Source organism: Mustela lutreola, chromosome 18 (genome assembly GCF_030435805.1).
Source record: "Mustela lutreola isolate mMusLut2 chromosome 18, mMusLut2.pri, whole genome shotgun sequence".
In the NCBI taxonomy this organism is placed as follows: domain Eukaryota; kingdom Metazoa; phylum Chordata; class Mammalia; order Carnivora; family Mustelidae; genus Mustela; species Mustela lutreola.
In genome coordinates this window covers 39,251,504-39,273,920 of record NC_081307.1, presented here as the reverse complement: position 1 = coordinate 39,273,920, position 22,417 = coordinate 39,251,504, and the positions used below count along the sequence as shown (strand labels likewise).

Sequence of the window (22,417 nt, the reverse complement as noted above, 5' to 3'; positions counted from 1 at the left end):
GTTTTGGAAAACCTGGAATCATGTAAATGTTTTGTTTGATGTGAAGGAAAAACACAACCTGAACTCTCGAGAACCCATTTGAATTAACAGATGAACACCAAACAAAGTTTTCTTGATTTTAAATTAATGATGGCTTATTCTAAATATGAAAAATTCACAACTTTATTTTTTTTATTTTTTTAAAAGATTTTATTTATTTAATTGAGAGAGAGACAGTGAGAGAGAGCATGAACGAGGAGAAGGTCAGAGAGAGAAGCGGACTCCCCATGGAGCTGGGAGTCCGATGCGGGACTCGATCCCAGGACTCCAGGATCATGACCTGAGCCGAAGGCAGTCGTCCAACCAACTGAGCCACCCAGGCGTCCCAAATTCACAACTTTAAATGTTTTTTCATCCGAATGATTCTTTGATACTTAACAGTCCTATTTAGATGCAGATTTTGGAATTTTTCTTTGCTTGCCAATGCTGTGCATATATTTCGTCTTCCTCACCTGCCGTCTGACATCAGACCTCACCCTCCTACCCATGTAGTTTGTTCTCTCTGGAATCCAGTTTGGGATAATGATATGGAAGTTAAAATAGTCATAACATGACCACAGCTCGCAGACTCACCCTCATTCTGAATGCTGCAGATCATGTTCCAAACTGGCTTTGGTATTTCCATCAATGCATTTATTATAGTCACCGTTTTTACGTATTTTATGCCGTTCTAAATTTTCTATTTGAATTTGTTGCATTGTGGAGAAGAACTTGGCCAAATTTCACCCTTAAGCTATCTTTGGAATAAAGTGCAGCAAGCGAGTTCATTTTGGAACCAACATTTCTAGACTCAGACCAGCTCCACTTAGAAGGAGCAACATATGGTGGGAATGTAAATTGGTACAGCTGCTACCAAAAACAGTATGGAGGTTCCTCAAATAAAAACAGTATGGAGGTTCCTCAAAGAACAACAAAAAAAATAAGACTATAACCATATGATTAGACAATCCCATTCTGGGTTTATCTTCAAAGGAAATGTCGAAAGAGATATATGCATTCCCATGTACACTGGGGCACTAGTTACAAGAGCCTAGACATGGCAACAACCTATGTGTCCATCAGTGGATGAAAGGATAAAGGAGACGTGGTTGATATTCACAATGGAACATGACTCAACACTGAGAAACAAGGAAATTCTACCATTTGTAACAATATGGTGGACCTTGAGGGCGTTATGCATCAGACAGAGAAAGAAACATATTGTATGATTTCACTCATACTGGAATCTGAAAAAGCAGAACTCATAGAACGGAGAGTAGAATGGTGATTGCCAGGTCCCAGGAGGTGGGGAAATAACCCCAGAAAGACTGGTCAGAGGACACAAACTTCCAATTATAAGAAGAATGAGTTTTAGGAACCTATTACACAGCATGGATAGTTAATAACACTGTATTATATTCTTGAAAATTGTTAAGAAAGTAGATCTTCAATGTTCTCACCACCCTCCCTCCTATTAAAAAAGTTAATTATGTGAGGCACTGAAGGCATTAAGTAACCTAATTATGGTAACTGCTTCACCATACATACATGTATCAATACATCATGTTGTACACCTTAAACTTATGCAATATTATATGCCAGTTATATCCCAACAAAGAAAAAGAAAAAAGGATCGAAATAATTCAAGTTCACTTCTTGAAGTAAAAGTGAGACATATATTAGCTACAAATCAATTTGCTGGTTTCGTTATAAAAAATACAATGACAGAGTCCCTTGTTTTGGGAACGCTTGACTGATAAAATCGGAGCCTGACTTAGAAAAGTGAAGCCACTGTTTTTGGTTTTTGCTTTTCCCCAGAGTGGCTACAAAATAAAGTTGCCCTAGGGTTCACTTCACCCATTGCACTGAATTTAATGACTCAGCAGTTTAAGTGTTTTTTCCATTGTAGAAATTCCTTAAAACTGTTCTACCCAGGATTGGAGTATCATTTGATGCTAAGCTTGGGCTCGTTTCTATGAAATCAGAGCCTGACTCATCCACCTGGGCTCTTGGCTTCCTGGCTAATGGCCGCGGTCTGGAATACTCTCTAGGAAGCCTCTGTCCCAAGATTTGTCTTTCATGATGACAGTGTGACCTCAGGGAAGGGCCTCAGAACCTCTAGGCTTGTTTTCGATTTTGCACAATGGGGAGGTAAGACCACACACATCGCAGGATCCGCGGGTGGCGTCCGTCTATGTGGCGGTCTAGCCAGGAATCCCTGAACAAGTGCCTTTTCCGTTTCCCCACAGAAGTTCATTCAAACATGTGAGGCCATGAGGAGGGGTGCAGAGAAATGGGGTGGGGGTGAAGAGATGCCCTGAAGCACACTACAGAATCTAACAAAGTATCCAATCCACATCCCATAAATACAGAATCCTACACAAATTTAAGGCATGGCTACAAATGTATGGGCTCATTCTTCTCTCCTGGAATGTCCATGTGGTGCTGTGCACGGGACCTTACATCATGGTGTATCCAGGAGAACTTCCAATTCATACATTTGTGCCAGGGCCCTCCCCCCCCGACTTTGAAAGATGCTCCTGTTTGGTAATAAAGTATAAGGTTACTGTCCGTGTGATAGGTGGAAAAAAGCTATCTGTCACCTGTTCAGAGACTGATAAGACCATCTCTGTGTATGACTTCAATGTGTGATGAGTAGGAAAGCCGCAGCTAAAAGGAACTCTATTTCTGATTTAAGGCTATTAACACCAAACTTTAAAATAAATTATAAAGCAGAATCATTAGTGAGAAATCTAGAAGAAAAATAACTCGGGTTTATTTTCTTGCAGACCTTCTCAGTGCAAATGCTATTTTTCTCCCAGTTTAGATAAACCGGTCTCGAAGGTGTCCCTCTGAGGAGTTCAGGGAGCCCTGAGCATTGTTTACACTTTGCTCTGAAAGCCCCACGCCAGGGCCGGTGATACCTTGGGCCTCGTTTCTTTAATGAATGGCTGATGGCCTCTGGAAACAAGCAGCTCTCGTGGAGACTTTGGGACCTTGAGTTATGGCAAGGTGCTACCTGTAAAAGCACCTGACCTTTGCTCTACTGAAGTCTGTTAGGAGAGGAAAAGAGAGCGTGGGCTTGGTGTCCATAACTGTCCGCCCCGGGCGGGGGCAAGAGAGCAGTTCTGAGCCTTTCTCCACCTTAGTCAGGTCCCTCTTCTTCCATAGCCAGCCACTTTCTCTGCTTATCTGAATTTAAAGACTTCTTCCTTTCAAATCTGAAAAATTCTACTATCAATTTTTAGTGATTTCTTCGCTCATTTAGTCCACTTCTTTTTTTTTATAAAGATGTTCAGTGAGTTCAGACCATTGAACATGGAGTCTATTTAACTACTTTGAAGTATTTCAATACCTTATATTCTGATACAATTAAAGTACATAACAGCAGTGGCCATAAGTTGGCCAGAATAAATACATGTTTCATGAAAGTGAATGAGCACAATAGTGCATATTTATCCAAAATTACAAATGTTGTCTCTTTTATTTTGAAATGGAATACAATAAAGTATAAAGTACTGATTTTAAATGTGAAAAGTCGTAAAATTCTTTTTTATGAAAGTCAGTAGAGAGTTTAATCATCCAGTGATTCTTATAAAGAAGAGATAACGTAGTGTGTAGATGTGCGTGGCCTTCAGATATTAGACCTTGGATCTGCTAAGTGCACTTGGGACCTTGGTTCCCTAATATAAAGAGATAGTAATTACTGTTTTCAGAAGGACAATAAAATCTACTCTTTCTAATATGCATAAAACATTCCTACACTACATGCGCCTAATCAATTCTAGCAGCCATCCGTAACTATTATATTCAAAGTGAAATGTTGGGGGGGAAGCCCATTTGGAGAAAAATACATAAATTCTAGAATTTTAAAAAAATATTTTATTTACTTATTTGAGAGAGAAAGAGAGAGAGAGAGCGCACAAACAGGTTGAAGGGAAGGAGGAGAAGCAGACTCCCCGCGGAGCAGGAGCCAGATGCAGGTTTGATCCCAGGAGGGGATCATGACCTGAGGAGAAGGCAGATGTTTCATGACTGAGCCACCCAGGCACCCCATAAATTCTAGATTTTTCAGTGCACTGAAATTTACCATCACTCTTGCAAGATCTCCCTGGGCCAAGATTTCTCATTTTAAGAAACAAATTTCGATTTTGAGCATTCTGGGTGAAACTGTAGAATGAGTGAGATTTGGAACCGCCATACAGAATGGAGATCACTATTAAGCTATAGTAATCAAGACAGTTCCATATTGGCAAAACGGACAAATAAATTGGAAGGGAACAGAAAGCCCAAAGACAGAACCATAAATACAGTCAACCGATCTCTATTTGACCAAGTAGCAGCGGCAATTCCACAGAGAAAAGACAGACCTTTCAGCAGATGGTGCTGGAACAACTGGGCATCCACACGGAAAACACGGACTCTAAACACAGATCTCATATCCTTCTAAGAATTAACTCAAAAAGGATTATATGTTTAAATATAATATGCAAAATATATGAGTCTCAGAAGGTAACAGGAGAAAATATAATGACCTTGCGTCTGGCAATGACTTTTTTTTTTTTTTTTTAAGATTTATTTATTTGGGAGAGAGCGAGAGAGAGAGCCAGCAGTGGGGAGGGGCAAAGGGAGACGGGGAGAGAGAATCTCCAGCAGGCTCCACCCCAGTGCAGAGTCTTAACGTGGGGCTCCAACTCACAGCCACAAAATCATGACCTGTGCTGAAATCAAAAGTCAGAATCTTAACCAACTGAGCCACCTAGACGCCCTGGCAGTGACTTTTTAAACAGAACAATAAAAGCATGATCCATGAAAAAGTTGAAAAGTTGGGCTTTGTTAAGATTAAAATATTTTGATCTGTGATGTTAAGAAAATAAGAAGGCAAGTCACGACTGGGAAGAAAATAGTTGCAAAATACATATTTGATGAAAAAAAAAACTACTATTCAAAATATACAAAGCCTCTTAAAACTCAACAATAAGAAAACAAACAAACCAAACAAAATGAGCGAAAAACCTGGATTGACATCTCAGCAAAGAAGACACACGGATGGCCAAAAGCATATGAGAAGATGCTCCAAGAAAACGCACATTAAACATCCAGATACTCTTCTATATCCCTTAGAATAAGAAAACCCAGAACGGGGGCACCTGGGTGGCTCAGTGGGTTAAGCCTCTGCCTTCGGCCAGGGTCGTGATCCCAGGGTCCTGGGATCGAGCCCCGCATCGGGCTCTCTGTTCAGCGGGGAGCCTGCTTCCCCTCCTCTCTCTCTGCCTGCCTCTCTGCCTACTTGTGATCTCTGTCTGTCAAATGAATAAATAAAATCTTGAAAAAAAAAGGAAAAAAAAAAAAAAAAGAAAAAGAAAACCCAGAACGCTGACAACACCCCAGGCCAGGGAAGATGCAGAGCAGGAGAAGCCCTCATTCATTGTTGGTGGCAAGGAAACGTGGTGCAGCCACTGTGGAAGAGATCGGGGTGCATTCTCACCAAACCAAACATATTCTTAGTCCGAGATCCAGGAATTACACTCTGTGACCTAACAACTTTTCTAAAACAATTGTTCATTACTTTAAAAAAAATGAGCACTAGGAAAAACAAAACCAAAAAAAAAAAAAAAAAAAAGTGAGAAACAAATGTAGGATTAGGAATGCAGACACACATCAGCACGTCAAGAAAACTTATCAATACTGTTCATATACTCCAATAAGTTCCTTTCTAAGTAGCAGAAGTGAACTTGAAATCAGCTCCCAAACTGTGTGTTAAAAATGTAATAGGAAGGGGATTTTTATTCAGGCTTTTCTGAAACCACTTTTAGCCCAAAAGTAAAACAAGAAGATAGGGGAAAAAACCAAGCAAACAAAAGGGTAGAGGTATAAGCATTTTGATACTGAAAATATCAACCGTGTGAAACATGCTCCCCTTCAAACATTTGTGAAGGGCATTGGAAAGAACTAAGAAAAAAAGTGCCGGTGTGGAGAGGAAGAGAGATTAAGATACATAAGCTGGAGGTATACATCGCAGAGTACACACATTTGAGATCCTGATTTATGCAAACGATATATTGAAGATAACTTGGGACACCTGGGAAAAACAATACATTTTAAGGGATTAATAAATCTATTTTTGTTGGGTGCTTTAAAAGTATACTATAGTCATGCTTTATAGAAAAGTTGTATCTGTCTATATATGCTGTGTCTATATGTTACATATTTCCAAATAGAATAGTGTGAAGTCTGGTATTTGTTTCAAGATACCTTGGTGGGGGGGGATTGTGAGCAGATGATAAGTGAGCAGACGAAACCCAAAAGATGAACTGGAGGACATGGGGTGCTCTATACAACTCTCTCCACCTCTGTGTATGTTTTAAATTATCCATAATATACAGGTTAGTGTTAAACAAGCTAATGAATGAAATATGTCAAGTTAAAAAGTGTTACCTCACTTTGTTTTATGCAGACTATGTACCATGTGTTCATTTCATATGCTGCATTTTAAGGACCTCATTAGTAAAAATGTGATTAACACAATCTTCCCCAGCCCATCCATAAAAGGAGAAAATGACAGCAAACAATTCCATGCTTTGGTTTAACCTGTAGGACCATGTGCGCTACCATGATTTGGGGAGCATGTCATGAATTTCGGGGAGCGGTACTCCCTTTCCCCGCCTTGCATGCCTCTTTGCTCATTCACAGTTTTCCTGAAGTCAATCACAGAATTTTCAGCTCAGTGCCAGAGGGCGGAGACTAACCACAGACCAAGACTCCACAAGATGACCTGGTAAACTCCTGTATTGCCCCTCCCACATATCATATTAGGAAATGCCAGCATCTCCTTTCCATAGAATATTTAGGAAACAAAGTGTATGGAAGACATTAAGAAATACTTATAAATTATTTCTTGAAGATGACCAAGCATTTTATCCTCACTCTAGGTACACCATTTTGTTTTTCTTCTCGGAAAAAAAAGCTATTCCCACTGATTACTTCCCTGAGATGCAGTTAAGTTCAGTTCATCTCAGAAGTCCAGTGACATGAAATGTCTTTAGCACAGTCACTAGCCACTTGCTGGAGGCCCAATCATTCTAGCTCAGTCAGCTAAAAATAATAATAATAATAAAAATTTAAAAATTTAAAAAGAGAAAATGATCTCTAAAAGAGATTACTGTCTCTAGCATGTCACATTGATAAAATTAAAATTAAATAAAGTTGCAAAATAATCATATTAAGTAATAAGGATGTTATAAAATGATACCAGTAAGTACTTATATGTTGTACATCACATTTTAGCATGGTGGGAACAGGGGCTAAATTGAGTTCTTGCATTAGGAAACATAAGCTCAAAACGCAAACCTCAGAACTGTTAGGCTTGGAGGAAATATTCAAAAGTGTTGTGCATTGTCCGCAGATGGCCCCTCACAGGTGTGTTCAGGGATTTTCAACCAGTGATACAGCACAGTGACCGAATCAGGTGAGGGATGTGTTCAAAATAGGTTGTGGGTAACCACGCACCCATAAGTTAGCCAGCATTTGCCATGATTTTACACCAGCTGGGACTGACTGAAGGTTATCCCTGTGATAACATCACTGCTAATCTCAACACAGACTTTATTGGACTAGTTCTTGTGAAGAGATGAGTGGAGTTGTGAAAGCTAGCTGGGAATTACAGACAGCTTGAAGCTGATTTTGTCTGGGCCACTGCTTGGACTAAGCAACTTTTCACGTGATGCAGTTCAATTTCTAAAAAGAAAATCTAGAATAGCCATATTTTTATTTTATTAACTAGCACATGTTCAGACCATTAAGTGGGTGACTTAATTACCCACATGCATGAATTTTTAAAAATAAATATCACGTCCAAATAAAATAGAAGTCAGACACATCACGTGTGTGTGTGTGTGTGTGTGTGTGTGTGTGAGCATGTGGGTGTGGGGTCCGTAGGGAGGGTGCTGAGGGGTTTGCTCCTTGGTGTCTTCCCTTCTGGACCATACATGTGAACATCACTTATAAAATATGTCTCCACAGAGAGCAAGTTAGGAACTTACGCTGTGTAGTTTATAATCTCCCTTTAAATACAGGGCATTTAAAAAATGACTATTTCAAGGTAAAATGGTCGTGATCTACCTGAATGAAGGTGAAAGTAGAAACAATACTATATACCAGTACCTCCGCCCAGTGCGGCAACAGCGGGCATTGTTACCAAGTGCGGTTAGTGCTGGGTGCTGGGTGCTGGGCGAAGTGCTCTCGACGAGGTGTGATGAATGACTAAAACGACTAACAAGGTAAATACCATCATCACTATTCAAGAAATTAAGAAATCAGCTTAATGCTATTTTACTTGTAATCCTCCCCTGAGTTGCAGAGAACGAAGAGACAGTTCCAGCGGTAACGGTTAAACAACGCAGGAGCAGACGTGGCCGGACTGTCGCCAGCGGGAACCTGGACCTGTGAGCTGCGGTCCTGGGGCCCGGCAAGTTCTGTGGAGAAGGTGACCTCTGCGCTCTCTGCTTGTCTAGCGTGGCGGTCGCTAGCCAGGCCGTGAGCCGGGGTGTCTGCGCTCCAGGCCCGGGACAGGCCGGACTCCCCCCACCCCCGACGGCCATGCTCCCCAGCTCGGGCCCCCACACCGACTCGACGGTTCCTTCCCACCCTCGGACGTGGGGCCGCCTGCTGCGGCCGGTGACTGCTCTCCACACGGTCCTAAGTAGCTTCTTCTCACTGAAATGTTCCCATCCTTCCCACTTCAGTGCCCCACTACACCCCTCTCTGCTGCTCCCCAGCACAGGGGGTGATGCGCTCTCTCCCCTGCATCCCTGAAGGTCGGGCTCAGAAGAAATGCTCCGTGTGGAGCCCGTCAGCTCAGAGGCTCCCGCACCGCATCCGACCCGGAGCCACCTGACATTTATGCTCGAATAAAGATGTCGCAGAATGGACTCTTCCGAGGAAAACATGGAAAGTCTGACTTAGGCGCATAAGCCTCCCCTGGTTGGATATTTTGGGGTGTGTGGACCTGAACATGCATCACATAAATACTACTGCTAGATAGAGCAGTTGTTCCTTTGGAAAAATGTGAATACTCTCATGGTGTTTGTCCTTTGAATCCTAAAGATATATGATCCCCTTTTCCATGGGAATGACTTGAACATGGCTTCTTGAGTAACAAGAGTAAAATTAGCATTAACACTGATAGCATCTAGAGAAGGTACATGATACCGACAGGCATTATAGAGTCTAGTACACAACCAAGAACAAACTAAGACCTTTTATCAAGGAGCTTATATTGTAGGAGAAAGAAAAAAAAAAAACATAAATGGGTAAGTAAATCTTTCCCATTATTGACAGATGTGACACAAATGTGACACAGGGTAATGTGGCACATTCATGTGGTAACTTCATTAGAACCATGAAGTGGGCTAAGTGAGTTCGGTGTTCAGGGAAAGAGTGTTTGAGGACTGGGTCATGTGACTGAGAGCCGGATGAGAAGGCGGCCACACGAAGCTCACCGAGTCATTCCCTCAGCGCCCCCCACACACCGCGTCTCTGCCATGTCCAAAACCCTCCGTTTGTCTCTCAGAGCCCACAGTCTCTCATGGTTGTCTCCCCCTCCAGTTTTAAAAGATGATTTGGAACACGTTCCAAGAAGAGACAGAGAAGTCTGGGGAGTACAGGGGCCAGGGAAGAAAGGACATTCCTAACTGATTAATCAGCAGGGGCAAAGGCAGGGGGCACTTTTCAATGTGCATGTGTGTGTGTGCGTGTGTGCGTGCATGTGTGTGCATGTGTGCGTGTGTGCGTGTGTGTGCGTGTGTGTGTGCACGTGTGTGTGTGTGCATGTGTGTGTGCGTGCATGTGTGTGTGTCTGTGTGTGCACATGCATGTGTGTGCATGTGTATGTGCGTGTGTGTGTGTGTGTGCATGTTTGCGTGTGCATGTGTGAGTGTGTGTGTGTGTGTGGTGCTTGCCAAGGCATATTGAAATGACACTGGAGGAGCAGAGAGGGCCTTTGGGACACTGTCAAAAAATAGTTACCTTAAAAGTGCAACAAACCTTTGAAAACGTTGAAATATAAACAAAGATCTTAATTCAATTAAAATTACAGTGCCATAATGCAGGATTAGCAAATTAGTGGCCTTTATCGAAAACACGTCATGCCCAAAAACAAACGCTGAGTAGCAAAAACGTAGAAATGACTTGCTCAAATTGTCTGGTATACTTGGTCTCATTTTAACAAAGTACATTCCATCTAACCCTCTTCATAGAGTGAGTATTAATATACAAATCATGAGAAACACACGTTTATAGCAGATACAGAAGAGAACATGGATAGGATATTATTCATTTGTTTTCTACCAGACTTTAAAGATATATACGTTATTTTGAAGGATAATCCTGAAGGAAAATGTTCAAATGTTCATATATTTTACAAGAACATCCAAAAAAAAAAAGAAGAGGCTTTAGTTTGTATTTTTTTTTTAAGTGAATAAAGACCAGAAGTGAAGCTTTTCATTCAACTAAAGCAAGTTTAAGCAAGCCATAGTGATGTAAAGAATTGGTAATGAAAAGAATTGGGTCCAAATCTGTCACAAATAGTTTTTATATGGCTCCTAGAGAACTGTGACTGAAAGCAAGTAAAAAGGCGCGTTGGTTGGCTGGCGGGAGAGTGGATAGCTAAGCGCTATTCTAACCGTATTCAAACATGACCAGCTGGATGTGGTTCTAGATCCATCGGCAAATACTTCTTCCTTTTATAATAGGATTATTTTTTCATTTCACAGAAATTACTACTGCGTTCACTACATGATACAGTTACCGAATGCATTTCATATTCTCCCAATTCTCTTCCATCTCCTTAAGGGTAACAGGTGAATCAGCCCTTCTGAAAAGTACAATAACTACATGGGATCATTTTTCCCAAAGTCAAAGTCTTGTGAAATCCTTATCATGCCTACCTTTGCACAAAATGAAAGCTGTAAAGATTTTCATGGGACATGAGGGGTGTCTGGAAAGTTTCCTACATATTAATTATCATACTTGAATTTTTACTTAAAGCTATGATTCCCCAGGTACATAAGGAAAGTATGCTGTCCAGATGTAACAGGGTTTGTACCATCTTATATGCCTTTCAGATTGACAGATCAAACTATAAAACAGGCGATTTAAATAAGCAAACTGAAATCCTAAAAATATTTTCATAATAATTGCAACATACAAGGCTTGCAAAATATGGTGCTTCCTGTCTGTAAAGCACTTTATAGATTACCCAATTTGTTAATCTTAGCTTCTTATCTCTTTGATTTGTCATATATTTTCATATACACATCTTAAAGTACACCTTATTTTTCTCCTCTGGCCTAAACTTCCATGTATCACATCTCTCCAAATGCTGCTTCATTTTTTAAAAATATTTTATTTATTTATTTTGAAAGAGAGACTGAGCATGAGAGGGGAGAAGGGCAGTTGGAGAAGCAGGATCCACACTGAGTGGGGAGCCCAATGTGGGGCTCGATCCTAGGACCCTGGAATTAAGACATGGGCTAAAGGCAGATGCTTAACCAGCTGAGCCACCCAGGTGCCTTCCATATGCGTCTTCTTTATAAAAAATCATGTAAATGTACTGAACTCAATAATATAATCTAATATGTACTGTATCAAATAAATATAGTCATTTTTCATGATTAAATTTTCTAATTTAATCTAATTATCATTATAATTAATTTGGGTAGATTTATAAAAAATGGTAAATACTTTTGAAGTTAAAATATCATTGTTAAATTTCTTTTTTTAAATGTTATATTTCTTTGATGATTTATATTAAGGCTGTTTCATTTTGCAGCCAAGACAACAGAGTAAGTAGGAAAACAGATTTATCCATTTCAAACCTAAGAATATATGGTCGAAGTAGAAATAAAAGATAAGGAATTCTGGGAAAAAATCAGTAAGAATTTGTAAAATATGTTTGTTTTACTATTTATTATTTGAATTAAGCTTTATTTCTACAATTTAAATTCTCTTATGATTTTTATAGCTCGTTTGAATCCCCAAGAAAACACCTAATCAGTTGTGGGATTATAAATGAGGACATTGTATCAGTTTCTTTGTCTTCTATAGTTAGGGCATTTAGGATGTAGGATTTAATATTACAAACAGCCTGCGGGATCCAAGCAGGTCCTGGGGCTCAGGGGATGGGCCTCACACCTTTCCTCTTTAAGGAAGCCACCAGCCAGCTGTTCCCGCCCATGCCATGTGTGACTGCAGAAAGTAGAATCAATTTAATTAATTATTTATTTATAGATAGAATTCTATCAGCTAAAAAGGCAGAGAGAGAGATTGGTTTTGCAAAAGACCCTTTGAAGAGAATGAAAAGATAACTTCCAGATGGGGAGGAATTATTTGCAAACTATACTTCAACAAGGGATGAGCATCTAGACTGCACAACAAACCCTCAACACTTAACAGGAAAAACAAACACACAAACAAAAACAATCCAAACAGAAAGTGGGCAAAATATGTGAGCAAACATTTCACTGGAGATGTACAGATGGCAAACGAGCACACGGAATGATGTTCGACATCATTAGCCGTGAGGAAATGCGAATTAAGGCCATAATGAGACATCACTACCTACTTATCAGAATGGCTATTTTTTTTTTTTTTAAGTCATAACATCAAGTGCTGGTGTGGATGCTGAGAAACTGATCGTACAAACTTTGCCTGTGAGGGTGAAAAATGATACAGAATCGCTGGAAATATCAGATTCTTACAAAACTAGACATGCACATATCATGTTAGGCAGCAATTACATTTCTTGGTATTTATCCAAGAGAAATAAAACCCATGTTCACGTGGAAGCCATTCATCACACAGTGTCATTACTGCCTATTCTTAATAGCCCCAAACTGGACCAAACCCACTATCTTTCAACAGGACAGTGGTTGAACGAACTGGCATATCGCCCACGGGACACCTCACAACAAGGAAAAAGAACAGACTTAACACACAGCCACTCGGATGGATGGCAAGAAGGTTGTGCTGAGGGAAAAGGCCAATCACAAGTGGTTACACACTGAATGGTACCATTTATGTGTTGTTCTTGCAACAGCAGACTGAGAGATGGAGAAGAAAGGAATGGTGTTCAGAGGGTAGCACTGGGGAGCCAAGTGGGGAGGAAGCAGTTCTGTATCTTGATTATGGTAGTGGTTTCAAGACCCCACACGTGTGACACAAGCTACACACACACACATACACATGAGTGCAAGTAACACAGAGTAAGCTCTGTGGGTTTCTCCAAAATCAATATCCCGTTTTTGATATTATGCGATAGTTCGGAAAGATGTCACCACCCAGGACAACAGAGAAGGTACAAGATCTCCTTGTCGACTTTACTGCAAGTTCCTCAGAATCTATCATCATTTCAAACAAACAGATAAAAAGAGAGATTGGCAACAAGTAAAATGTTAGGAAGACACTGTGTAGGGCATATGTCAGGTATTCTAGTCTTTGGAGGGTCACCTGTGATGCACATAGGACATGAGTTCACCAGACCTTGGCATGGATCTGAAAACCCCAGTGTCCTCTGGATAGGTTCTCACTGAGTAACTGGAGAAAGGGGTTGTTCCCTCTTCTTCCTTAATCTAGACACACACAGCACCCATGCTTCTTCTGACATTTTCCTACTGAACACACTGATAGCTCTCCTAAAAGGTAACATAAATTATCAACCTAATCACCATTTGTCCAACATGAGTTCATTTATCCAAATCTATCACCTGTGAGGCAAAGTTATCAAGTCTGGGCAAACTTATTTCTCCTGGAAAACTGGAAGTCAATTTCAAAGTTACAATCTTGTCATTTTATAAGCACTCAAATTAGAGGACTTTATCTGAAAATATTTTCAGTTTTATCCTTGTACCTCTAAAATACAATTTAGATAAAATGACGATGCTTAAGGGATATGTCCCTTTTCTCTGAATTCCCCCTGATGCTATTCCAGCTCGGTCTTTACTGTGAGGCTAAATAATGTGTTTCACTGACTCAGTTTCCTTATGTATAAAATGGAGGGCTTTGTTGAATTTATAAAGAAAATACCACGATTAAGTAGTTTCATCCTTAGAGCTTCTGAACAAAGTTACTCACCGGCAAACATTCGATCATATAAGGTGATTTAATTACAACAAAATGGTGATTCCTTCCAGCGCTACTGGAAATACCAACAATCCCACAATTCTCCAGAGCTTCAGAATTTTTTTCATCCAATTATTTCGGGAAGATTAGGTTATTTCATAAAATTGGAATAGAACTCATGTGCTATGTTGGGCTTCCAAAAAATAAGTGACAGAAATGCTAAAATGCACCCTGTCCTTTCAAGCCCTCTACGATCTGTAGGCTATTTGCCGCTCACCCTTCGCAGTAAAAGAATGTGTTTTCTAGTCATCTCGCAAAGTGGGTTTTTCCCTTTAGTTAACCAATTCCACTCCATAACTGGATGCTGAAACTATTTAAAAAGGATTTTACTTCCTACTAGGGTTACACTACAATTTAACCGTCTATAATCCAATCAAGCTATATCTCGTTTTACATATTTTAATAGGTGTTTTTTTCTGGTTACTTAAGAAATTATATATGTAAATGGTGTGTTAAATCATTGATGAACTACCTACTTCTGCTTCTAGTTACCAACGATGCTATCCCTCCCCGTGTATCCAGACAGCACTTCCCTGTGCTGCAACAGTTTCCATAACGTTTTGAAAGATATTTTAGCTCCTGCAGTGACAAAGGCCTATTTAGAAACTGCAAGCATAATTTACTTACCTGATTTATGAAGCAATTTATGCAATCTAGTATATTCATGCTATATGGGGATGGGTCTTTGTTAAGAAAACAAGGATCTTTAACAATTGTAAAACTCCATATTATTGCATTTTATGATAGAACAAAGTAGATTGGGGCAATTATCCCTTGTGTTTTATTAAACCTTTATGCGACTGTTAGAGGTTAATGGGGCTATTATTTTTCCTACTGTCAAAATCTGCTTCAAAGCAAGATCTAGAGCACTTAGTGCCAGAAATCCAGCATGGAGAATAACAGGCATGGCTTTTTTCCGGAGCGCTATTACAAATCACTGTAGTCTACTACCATTCAAATAAATCACCCATTAATAATACCGCAAGAAGGTCCCCTAAAAACAAAACCCAATGATGAGTACCACTGCTGGCAATTTAATAACAAGCGTCGTGACTACAACAATATTATTAAGAAACAAAACACGGTTTTTGCAGAATGCGTAAAGCAAACTGTGTTAATTTTTGAAGATGATTCCTGTGGGGATTAATAGAACAGCAGCATATGCAGGTACCTGGGAAATCACGGCCGGATGAAAATTATTCCAGGACAAAATCTCAGGGGTAGGAGGCACACAGCATCTTGGACAGCTGGTAAGATTAAGGGATGAGGGATGATTCTGTTCCCTGGGTAGCCTTCTCTTAGAGCTTGTGTTCAGTGGGCTATTCCGTGTTATTCATTGCCTCACCCCTCTCTTTCCCTCGTCCCCCCTCCGTCCTACCCCCCCCCCGGCTCTGACGCTGGCAAGCACGCTGGAGAAAGGACCTTCACGCCATTCTTCAAATGACCCCTCCCAAAGCAGGCATGTCCCACTCGGTAATTCACTGATGGGCGGACCCATTCAGTAGTGGCGGGGAGGGAAAGCCATGTATCACAGAGGGCTTTCTGACCTCTAAGAGCACAAAATCTGGACTGACAGTGAGATTTCGCTACACACTCTTATCAACTCATAACAGAAACTTAAAAAAAAATAATAATTCCTCATGGTTTTAATGTTTCCTTATGTGAAGTAGGTATCATGTTCTAAGAACACAGAATTTTATTCTAATTGATGTGTCATTCAATTATTTGTCTTTTTAATATAATGCATATTATTTTGATGATAAGTATACTCCTCTTTTGACCAAGGCCAAGCAAATGTCTATAAATGGGATATTCAAGTGACCCAGCCATGAGAGAGGTCTGATACAGAAGATCTGGTGACTTGGTTGGCATAGCACCTGCTTAGTTGAATACTGCTCTACATCTTCTCTTTCTACAGATCTTTTCTTATGGGTCAATCTGCTACTATTTGGAAGGAATAAATTTCTGTCCTTACTCAAACCTCAATAAATGTTGCTACATGTATTACAACAATCCTTTTTTGGTAAATACTTACCTAACTAGAAATAGCGGTAGTTTGTAATTTCCTCTAGGGAAGGGACATATTCTGAACAGCTCTACACTTCTGGTCTTTCCTCAATGAGAGATGACCAAAGGCATGAATAAGACGGGAAATACAAGACACAACTGAAGAAAAATGTGAGCCTCACTCAGCCACACTGCTCCAGGCCACCACATTATCTAGGAACCCCAGTCGCTTAATGCACAAAACTTTTGAGCAACTGTTCTGTGCCCATGACTCTGCTAGGTACTTGGCAAATATCAGTGAAGAAAGCAGAAAAAAAACTGTCCTCAAGGAATTTATATCCTGGTAGGGGGAGTGGAGGTACAGGAAGTAACTAAGAACTCTCTCTCTCTCACACACACACACACGCGCGCGCGCACGCACGAGCGTATACACACAAGTGTACATACTAAATATACCTGCACAGCCTAAGTATATACGCACAGTGGATACGACACCTTGTAAGTGGGACAAGAAACCCAGAGCAAGAAACAAGACGGATGAAGTGGTGGGTGGGCAAGGCAGGTGCAAGTTAGGACGATCAGTGAGAGTCTTTCACAGAAGGTGAATTTTGAGAAACGACCTGAAGGAAAGGAGGGAAGAGACTCTGGAGGACAAATGGAAACGCAGAGGAACAGAAAGAGGCGGAAGAGGGTCCGGGTCTTGACAAAACCCCTCCCACCCAGGGGATGGGGCAAGAAGAGGCGATAGAGCAGGGACGGAAGGGGGTCGTCGTGCGGGACTTCCAAAAGAATTTGGATTTTCGGGGGCTGTGAAGGAAACCTCTGCAGGGTTTAGAGCAGAATGACCGGAACACGCTGCTGTTTCTCCCGGATGACTCTGGTGACGGCGTGGCGGGGACCACGGGGGAACAGGCAGACAGGGAGGCTGGATGCGGTTCACGCAGTGCTGCCTGCCAGGGACAATGGCAGCTGGGAGGTAAACAGAACTGGTTGACCTCTGTCGTGTGCTGGGACAGGTCAGGCTTGATGGCTCCTGCAGAGAGGACTGGGAGCAGCTGCAGGTCCTGGGTGAGGAAAAGGAGCGATCTGGTAAGAGGGAGAGATGTCTATCACATATGGGCATAAAAATGTGGGGTGAGCAGGTGGATGTCAGAGTCTGGAAACCCAGAGAGAAGTCCGGATCAGAAAGCAAACAGGTCTCATTCCTTGCTGGAAGCGGATCATATAGGAACTGCTTTCCAGGTGATAGTTATTAGGATCACATGACCTTTCTTAAAACCTCTTGTTTTAACCCCATTAATGGTTTCTATTTTTCTTTCCATTAACTTCCATGAGTCACTATTTACAGAAAAGGCTGATATGAGAGACTCTTCTTGGACTGAGTCCTTTGTTTGCGATAACCTTATTAGCGCAGAATCTGACAAGAAAGCAGAAACTGTGCGAGGCATAAGGTTAATCTTTTTTTTTTTTTTTAGCACATCTGAATGTAAGTTAAAGAGAATTCTATAATTAGCATATTCCACATGTTCTTAAATTTTCCAAACTTAACAAAAAATGAAGTTTATGAATGTAGCAATCACAGCGATAAGTGGATAAATGCAGTATGATCCCAGGCAGATAGAAAATCATTTATGACGCTGTATTTTAGAAAATGGATGAAGCTGTCAGAGGGTGTTAGAAAGGTAACTAGGACTTTATCTAATTGTGATTGTATCTTCGGCTGTATACAGTCAGCTGTGTCATTCTAAAAACAGAGCCACACAAGTTTTAAAATGTGCCCTTCAAAATAATTATTTCTGAGACCAAAGAAAAACCAGAGAAAGACGGAAGGACCTAGCATCATCACAGAAGACAGTCTTCAATCGATCGCTTTTCATTAGCGGGACGGTCTGTTGGGCAACTTGGACTATTTTGCTTCAGGTATTTTTTTCTCAGGGTAGAAAAAATATTGATTGTTCATAGCAAAAAAAAAAAAAGTCAATGAAATAAATGGTTTATAGTCAAATGTAGAAGAATTCTGGGGTCATTTATTTTATAATGTTCTGGTATTATTTTTACCCAAGCGCTAGTAAGACAATGCACGGCAGTGTTCAGTTTCTCCACAATGTTTTATTCTACTTTACATTAAATAATGATTCTGCACTAAATGTCCTGCCCTGCTTAGGGAGAACAGTTGTGACTGCAGAGGCCAATACACAGCATGTGCCATCAATTCATCCGCGTGACTTACAACACATCGATGTTGAATTTGTAAAGTCGCTTGTCTTCGACTGTACATGGGGAAAACAATCTCTAGCTGAAAATAAGAACCGAGGCTTCCGCTGACCCTCCTTCCTGCAGATTGTCATATTTTGGCGTTAGAAGGGTACCAACGGATCATCTAGCCTCAGGGTTCTCACACTTGGGGTTGCTAAACCTGTATTCTTCTGAGGAGAAAGCCAAGAAAGAGAAGAGGGAGAAGAAATAATGTCTACTCTTTACCATCGTTCAAAAATAGGCAGTGGCGATTTAGTAATCCCTTGGATTATTAAATTACTCGGAGGACCCAATCTCGGAGTAAGGGCGAGCCCACCTCGCTGAGGGAGAGCCAGCAAGACCGGGTAGGACACCCCCTGAGCGTATTAGAGACGCCCTTCTTTGCATCTGAAGAAGCCCCCATTTATGCTGCCATCTTTTCAAAGCTTAAAATAATTAGAAATTTAGAGCAACAGCCACAATTAGCACCTAAATTATCTTGGAGATTTTCTGAAAACATTATTCATCAATAACAAATGAGCCTGATTAAAAAAAATAAACTCCTCTGTCATTTAATTCTAAGAGTAATGTAGGAAATCGATCGCCCTCATCATGCAGAGGCTGAGGCATCTCCATAGCTTGTGCCATCACCCCAGCCTCTGCGATGAAGCTGTGCACGTTAAGGATGAAGGTGAATCACTAAGGGTTCACTGGTACATGAGATCCAGGCTGGCGGAATAAACTGACCAACACAGGGATTCCGGAGCCAAATTCACAGAAGACTCAATTCCGTCAAGAAGAGTAGAACAGAGAATGTGTAGGACTTTTGTTCCACATCGGGGAAAATGAGCCTTTCACGTGTTCTCCCTTTCTTCCTCTGAGGAGGAGATCCATGCTAAGTGCATGTTAGTTTGGGCTATTGATGAGGAAGTGCGGTGCGTGACCCCGTGAAGGGGGCAGCTGGGAGGTTCCCTAAGGACCACTCTTCACTCATGGATCTCGTCTTGGACCAAATGGATAATGCAGGCAGGTCTAGGGAGGAAATGCATGCTGGCCCAGGAGGAGTTGAGCTAAGAGGCCAGAAACTGGACTGTGTGACGTATCCAGGAATATATACCGTTTATTTTCATACGAAATGATGGGTTATCTGTTTCGTTTGAAAATGGATTATCTGAACTTACATACCAGCTACTAAATATTGGCATAAACTTTCTCAGTGTACAAGGTATAAAACCCTGGTCCACTCTGGCTAGAAAGCATGCTGCCTGACATCATCCCAGCACCGCCATGACCTCACTGCTGTTGTGACACCAGCCTTCTGACATCAAACCATGAGTCCCTTGAGGTTGTCTGTCACATCCTTCCTTTTCTATACCCAGGGTCTCTCTCTTCCCGGCACTTGGGTAGACTTGAATTGATGTTGCCAGAAGGCAGGACTCCTTGCCTTGTCTGGTGTTTGTGTTCCTTTGTTTCTTTTCAAACACCTGAATCTCTGGGTGGTTTGCTTTCTGTGGTTGACCAGAATCTTGAGCAGTTTCTATCATCTTCAACAGGAAGATGTTGAAGGAACAGGAGTCACTCCAGAGAAGAATCCTATAAGGCAGGAGTACTTACAAGGGGGCTGTTTATCTCAGAGTAGATCCAGACATGCCACCAGGCATAGTATGGTCCCTTGCAACCGTGTAACTAAGAGCTAGGCTACTATCTGCCTTTAGGCTGGAAGCAACAAGGGGAAAAAATATTAGCACCTAATGCAGAGGGATAGGGTCATGTAGGGTCAGTATGTCTGGGAAGAGATGTGACCTTGGGCCTTTGCACCTTGGAGCAGAACCAGGTGGAAGGGACTTTCAAGGAGGCAAGAGGAGGCCTCCCATTCCTGCTCTCCTTCAGCTGCCCCATGCCCCTTGCTGTGGACATGAGCTGGGTGTATGAGCAGACGACTGTCACTGTGTCTGTTCGTGTCTGGCATCCGTAGGTGAGCACGTGTGAGCACTGCACGCACGGCACACCCCATCCAAGATTCTGGAATTTAAAAAGTCATCATGCAAGCATGGCTGTCACATCTCTTACTCTGTGCTGGGTCTCATGAAGAAGAGAGACTTAGGCACAACATCAAAACATGTAAAATACAATGAAAAACACTAAAACAGAGGTCAGCACAGGATGAGGAGGGACAAGAGCGAGCCATGGCTGTTGAACCCTGTGCTAAACATCTGTGATGGGTATTTTGTTATCCATTAACCAAAACTCTCCAACGGAGGAACCAAGGTCAGGATAACTGTGTAAGTTGTACAACAGATACTTGTATGCTTGGATTTAATTTTGAGAACCTCGGAGGCTGTGATCTACATGGAACCTAGCTCTCAGGATAAAGCAGGGATGCCGGAGAGTTCTGTGTGGTAGGCTCACCTCTGATGATTGGCCAAACTATTATCTAAGATCACAGAAATAAGTGCAGTGGTTTCAATATTACCTCCTCCTCTGTAGAAAAAGACCCCCTAAGCCATGTAAATTCCTGGATGAACCTTCTACTTACATTTGTCTCTTCTTTCCGTTACTAGACGGAAAGTTTGTGATAGATTTGGTCTGCCGAATGCCCCTGCTGTGCCATACCCTGGAATGGAAAGTCTAGAAACACCTTGCTTTATCTACTGGACAAAAGTCATTATGGCCTTAACTTCAAAATGATGAAACCTGGACTTAGCAACCCTCCATGCATTTACAACCCCTGAATCCTGGCTCTCTAGCTTCAAAACCCACGTCCATTTCTCTAGGAAACACATCCCTTGTTTTTCCAGCCACACCTTCCCTGGAAATAACATTTTATCACTTATTACATCACTGACATTAGAAGGTCCTCAGGTTGTTCAATCCTCATTTGTTTTTCCTAATAATTAAGTCTCATGTCTGATCAAAAACAAGTTGAATACTGCTGGGAGAAAGGACAGAATGTTTTCTTGCACCAAATGAGTAAGCAGGTATTGGTCATTTCATGTCCTGTTCAGATAAGGATGAGAGATGTTCTCCTTACCAAGAAATCTTCTGCCTAAGTGTGGCTCTAGCAGGTGAGCTCAATGTCAGACCTAAGATGGATTGGCTAGAGGGTTCACCTGCCATGTGGTTCTACATCGCTGTGGGTCATTTTAGTAAGGAGTTCAACTATAAGAAATAAATTTCAAAATTACTAGAAGAACCACAAGCCCCACCCTGTTGAACATCCGGAATTAGAAGCTAACAATATAAAATACTAAAACTTTACTATCAAAGCCCTTCCTTTCTTCCTCCGCCCCCAGTTGTTTTCTGTCTTTGTTTGGATTCCGTCTTTTTATTTAGTCCAATTTCATTTGCATGAGATACCCATGATTATCAAAAAGAAAGTCTAGTGAAGATATTTACAAATTGATGGGGGGTGCAGGTGGGTACCTTAGGGCCTGAGCTAGTCAGCGTTGAGGGAATCCACCATCTGACAGACGGAATCTTTGCACTTCTCAAAGTTGTTTATTGAATTCCTAACCCTTGCTGTGATGGCTTTTGGAGGTGGGCCTTTGGGAGGTAAGTAAGTTATGAGCTGGAGCTCTCATGATGTCTCTTATAAAAAGAGACAGGAGATGCTCTCTCCCTCTGCCATGCAAGGGTACAATGAGATGACAGCCATCACTGAACCAGGAAGCAAGTTCTCACTCGACCTTGAATCTGCCTTTATCTCAGACTTCCCAGCCTCTAGAACCATGTGAAATAAATTTAAACCACTCAATCCAGGGTACTTTGCTATGATAACCTAAAAGTTCTAAGACATGCCCAGTATTCGACACCTACAACCCAGGGGGTCTGTGTCTATTTCTTTGCCTTTTTCAAGTGCCAGGGAACAGGGCCATCACACAGTCAACGGACCATTATTACATAAACAGTGAGAAGGACACCATTGAATAGGGATATCAAGAAAGCAGAGATAGGTCAACCTACAACGTAATTTTTAAAT

The 22,417-nt window shown here is 41.3% G+C and overlaps 1 protein-coding gene across 2 annotated transcripts in view; it reads right to left on the bottom strand.

Annotated features, from left to right (window-relative positions):
• CSMD1 (CUB and Sushi multiple domains 1) overlaps positions 1 to 22,417 on the bottom strand; it is a 1,947,613-nt gene that overhangs the window by 639,215 nt on the left and 1,285,981 nt on the right. The gene's annotated exons all lie outside the window — the stretch shown is intronic.